We start from the raw sequence: 5,379 nt of genomic DNA, 5'->3' as shown, positions 1-5,379 counted from the left end.
ATCTAATGTTTTACATTACTTTTATTTCAAATCATAACCATTAAGGATGTCGCTGGAGTTTAAACAAAAATTATATTTCTATTTTCTTTTATTATTATTTTAGTTCCTTTCATTGTAAGATTTTCTATATTTCATTAAATATTACATATGAATTTTGTGTATGGGAACAAAATCACTATCTTATTCCTATTCAAATTTTTATATCTATTATTGCGTATTTGCATTATTTTTCCATACAGTAAGTGTTTCAAATATTAAAACTCAATTCAAATTTGGATATTTTACAAATGTTACACTGAGCCCATACTGAAATAAAAATTCTAGTATTTTTTATTTTGAATTTCATATATAAACCATAGTATGATTATTTATATATTCATCTCATAGGAGTTAGGATGTGCATATATTAACCTTTTAATCTTTATTTATCACCTGTCTTTTTTTTTCTGCCGCACTTCTGTGGACATAGGATCACCGATCAGATGGAGCGTCTTTGATCTGGGCCTAGCGGTTGTCCTTTCTGTAGGGTGTCTATTTTTTTCCTACTGTTAGAATATGAATCGGATTTGATTGTCCCCAGTTTCCACGTACGTATGTAATGATGACTTAGTAAAAAACCTGTAGGTTCCTTCTAACACGTGATTGATCTCGGCCTAGCGGTTGGCCTTTTTGTAGGGTGTGTATTTTTTGCCTACTGTTAGATTATGAATCGGATTTGATTGCTCCCAGTTTCCGCATACGTACGTGATGGTTCCTTCTAACACGATTGTACTTGAACTTTCCATCATAGATCTATGTAGATGGCTGTCTAAAAAAAAGATATATGTACGTGACAGACTTCATATGTCCAAAACAATGCATATATATAATATCTCTATGTAACGTTGCATCTTTAAATCTCAGCCGTTTATATCTATAATTAATGGTCAAAATAATTTAACTTATGTGGATGAACATAGTGGCTTATTTGTCTCTTGTTTTAATCTCTACTCCTAATATAGCAGTTAGTGAATAGTCTTTCGGTTTTTTCGCTGGTTTTTTATCGTCCCACCACTTTCGCTGGTTTTTTTTCGTCCCCTCCCCACCCCACCCACGCACGCAGCCAAAAAAAACACCCGGCAGAAAAAACAACTCCCATCGATCCCCTCGAGACACAGCGCTCCTCCCCCGAACGAGGTCCCGATCCGTTCCTCCCCCTCTCCCGTGGATACGCCGCCGCCGCCGATCTGCCAATCCGGGCAGCGCAGCCACTGCAGCCGATCTGCCGATCCGGGCAGCGCAGCCGCCGCCGCTGATCTGCCTATCCGGGCAGATGCGGCCGTCGTGGATCACGAGAACGCCGGCGCTGCCGGCGCCTCGAATACGTCGCCCGTCACCACCACGATGGCACCTCGCCGCCGCCGCTCGGCATGGATGGCCGTCCCAAGACATGGATAAGCTCTCATGATCCCCACCCCATCCCTCTCATCCCCTGAATCTGTATCCTCCTTCATCCCACCCACGATCTGATCCGGAAGATGCCCACGATCCGATCCCCTGGTTTCTTATCCGGTTATCCCCCTCTCGTCTCCCGTCTAGCAACCCCCATCTTCGGTGTGGCGACATTGCTGACGTAGTCGCGACCCCCCACAATTCTAGGCTCGGCCTTCCTCGACTCCATGCGTGGCTAACAAGGTGGTCTTCGTCCCGAGGTGGTCTGCTCGTGCTCTCCTGTTCCTCCTGAAACGGCGAGGGGTAGTGCCGGTCGTGGCTCAGCAGGATAGCATAAGCTTGCCCTTGTTCTTTTGTGTTTGAATCAGACTTGCTGGTTCTCCGTTTTACATGCACATATCAATCTTTCTTCTGTATGCAGGTTACACACCTGATGATGTTTACAGCGAGGCGCAGGAACAAGCAGAGGCCGAGGAAGTGCAGGCACGCGTTGCTGACCTTGGCAGGTGTAGGAACCGCGCGAGGAAGGTTCAGCGCGCTGCACCAGTCAGGCCACGCCCGGGGCGCCGCGCCAACACATGTGCGCGTGGTCGGTGGGTTGGCCAATATCTGCATTCTGCGACTTCATCTTCACCATGGACACAAGCAAGGACTGATTGGTGGGTCTTGGTAGCGATGCCGGGCATCGGCGGATCGAAGTGGTCGAGGTCGCGGTTAATCGACCAGGACGAGACATGCATCTTGGAGCTAGCGCAGAGGGGGAAAGAAGCAGGTTGGTCTGGCCTGGCCTCGCAAATGAATTGGTATGTCCAGTTCTTCCCATGAAGGTCACATGCCTAACTTCGTGCTAGACATTGCTAACTCAGCAACTTGATGTTAAACTCTGTATGTGTAACTAGACCTAGCTAACTCAATGATTCGATGTGTTAAATTAAAGTACCAATCAGGCATGTTCACCCCTTTGTACGTGTGTGCTCTTGCATTGCTTACTAGATCTTGTTGTATATGATGGTCCATTGTCAGCTATACAACTTCTGAATTCTGTCAAGTTCAGTTCAGATTTGATTTTTTTTCACCTCTTTTTACATGGACAATGTGTCTGGTGTTTAAATGATGGCTACTTGAAATACATAGGCATTGTGAGGTCAGAAAGGATTCCATTTTGACTCTCTTATTCAGTTTGGTTCAAACCTGTTAGCTGCTACACCTACACGTGGAAAACTTACACTTGACATTCTAAAATTAGGCAGCAACCTTTATTGCCGGTCATTTAAAAGTTCAGTGACAAGACAACTGCTGACACAGAGTTCTACCTCTCTGACTGAAACAGGAACTTTCGCGCAAAGAAAACACACACAGGGCAGGAACATGGCTACTCTCGCCCTTCCAAGTTTCTGATCGATCGAACTCTTCGGGGACAAGAAAATGAGAAAAGGGCAGGCCGTCGATGTACAGACCACAGGTGCTCGGAGGGACGGCCGGAATCATGGTCGTCATAACTCATAACCCATGAGGGGGTGACGAAGCAAGAAAGGAAGGTCGCCGATAATGGTGCTAATATCTCCGTTTTGGTGATATAAGGGATTTAGAGCATCCACATGACCATGGTCGACAATGGCCTGAAGCCAAATTTTGTTTTTGTTCAGACAAATGGCCGTGCGCTGAACTGGTAAATAAAAAACCTATTTTATCTTTCATGGTGTTTCTTTGCTATCATGGGTTTGAACTAAAAGTTTGCATGGGTACTCTCTTTCTCCCCAGCCGTGAGTGTGTAGTGGCAAGATAGTTTCAAAATTCAGAATCTTCATTGCAAGTATACGAACTAATGTATTTTGCCCATATGTTGTTGAGTGATAATTTATATGTGTTTAATTTACAAGATGAACTGCACAACTGAATGCAGCACTCATGCAAAGATGTGACATCTTGGTTGGCTGCTCGCGGCGGAGCATGTGGCTGGTGCTTGCGGCAGTGGTAGAGCAACGTCGGCGAGCGTGGCGCAAGCAGTGGCCAGAGCTGCATGGATAGCTGCAAGCATGCCATCCAACGCAACACTTCAAGTATGACAATGTCCACTCTACACCAAGGTACGTGGGCACTTGTGCAAATATCTAGCATCTTCATCGACTAGGACCAAGTTATGTGTTTTCTTCTGCCTATATCATGCGGTGATAATTTGTTCTGCCTATTGTTTGCAGATATTAGTCAGTTGGGAGATGAGGTGGTTTGCCAGATAAGAAACAGAATAATGACAATAAGGAGCGTTAATTGGACCATGTCATGGTGAGCTTGGAGCACAGAATTTTACAGGAGATGGTCGTCGTAAAACTGGGTACTTAAGATCAAGGGAAGTATAACATTTTTTTTGAAAGCTAAGTAAAACAAATTTACTTTGTGGGTCTAATTTAATTTTTCTATGCTCATATTTCTTGCGTGAATAGATAGAACAAGCCGAGCAGGGCATCAACTACCTACTCATGCTTTAGTTCACTTTCTTAGTATTTGTGTTCTTAATCTTGGTTTTCACTGGTTTGTGCTCTATCCTCTCAAGCTAGATTTGAATTTGTTGTCATAGAAACAATTTTTTTATCGCCTTTAATAGTATATAGAGATAATCCAGTTATGTATGCAAAATTATGCAAGATCCTCAGTGAGGATATTTTTTTTCTGAATCCATTAGCAGCCTCTGCATCCTTGTGCCTTAGCCTGATCAATTTTTCCCACTGTGCCGTTTTGGTTTTTTTGCCAACATAATGGAACGAAGGTGTCAAGTATGCATCCGTTCAAAATTTGGTGTCAATCGGTTTTTGGAGGATTGCATCAATGTTCATCATATTTCTAATAGTAGGATATTAAAAATCCCCTTTTCCCTATGATGTTTATCTTTTCGGGTTTTAGCTAATGACAATGTTTCTTGGTGTGTCAGTGGCCAGGTGTGTATATTATTGGACCTTTTACATTCGATATTAACACTCCAAAACTTAACACATTTTTAGCCTGCTAGGGAAACTTCCATTTAATGTTATCAATTTTCTTGCAGCAAACTTCAAAGTTCTTGATACTTCTGTTTGCACTTATTTTTCACAGGCTCGCATATATTAGTGTTGTGCAGTTTAGATCTCAATATGATGCCGATTTCTTTTACAGGTAAGACAAGAGCTCCGCCTGCTGCTACTACGATCGGCCGCTGCCCTACGCTGGCCGAGGCTGCACATCATCGCCTACTCCACCATGCTACACCTTGGGATTGCTGGCTGCCGAAGTCGACGCCATCTGTCGCCCCTCAACACTTTTTTAGAATCATGGAAAATCTCTTGGTCTCTTCACTGTGTTGTAATTTGTTTCTATGCTTTACGTTTTCTTGTGTCATGCCTCCAGGACTTTGTTTTCTTACTATAGTTGCATTAGCATGAGGCTCTTCTGTAATATGCAGGACTACTTCCAAACAACATACAAATTGTTCTAGATGTCCCCACACATTCTATTTCCAATGCATAGAACCCAAACATATGCTTTTCGGATGTCTCGGGTATGGAATTAATCACTATTGCAAGCTTTGTCTACACTTTTAAGTTACACGGAGCAAGTTGATCTTTAGCAGAATAACATGTGAAATTCAACTTTTGGATTGTTGAATTAATATAAATGTAGCATCCTTACTTCTTGACCAATAGGTGCTTGAATTCTTTGTCTAATGTGGGTACTGAATATATGTGAGTCCTGTTGTAGCATAAGAAGGAGCCTTGGTTGTTGAGGAATTCACAACTTCATTAGATCTTCTATCATGATATATTAAATAACTTGCTCATATGATCTGGGAGCAGATTGTTGCTTTCGCTGGTGAGCCAATCAAGCAATGGAATAACTATAAATGTTCGTTAATTGCACTACAGGTGATCTGCTATCAGATTGTTCATACAACATGCCACAGCCACTTTTGCAGATAAT

General features: G+C 42.9%; 1 long non-coding RNA gene across 3 annotated transcripts; it reads left to right on the top strand.

Annotated features, from left to right (window-relative positions):
• Window positions 1-1,150: 1,150 nt before the first annotated feature.
• On the top strand, window positions 1,151-4,955 carry LOC119291344. Of its 3 annotated transcripts, XR_005142354.1 has the most exons (5): window positions 1,151-2,234; window positions 2,762-3,100; window positions 3,312-3,518; window positions 3,630-3,714; window positions 4,579-4,955. It is a non-coding gene; the product is annotated as an uncharacterized LOC119291344 (long non-coding RNA). The 3 variants fall into 3 exon arrangements; XR_005142353.1 differs by lacking the exon at window positions 4,579-4,955 and having other exon boundaries at window positions 3,335-3,518; window positions 3,630-3,848; XR_005142352.1 differs by lacking the exon at window positions 4,579-4,955 and having other exon boundaries at window positions 3,630-3,848.
• Window positions 4,956-5,379: the final 424 nt, after the last annotated feature.

The sequence above is a fragment of the Triticum dicoccoides genome, chromosome 4B (assembly GCF_002162155.2).
Source record: "Triticum dicoccoides isolate Atlit2015 ecotype Zavitan chromosome 4B, WEW_v2.0, whole genome shotgun sequence".
NCBI classification, from domain to species: Eukaryota; Viridiplantae; Streptophyta; class Magnoliopsida; order Poales; family Poaceae; genus Triticum; species Triticum dicoccoides.
Note: the sequence above shows the minus strand (reverse complement) of the source record. Positions and strands in the feature narration are given on the sequence as shown.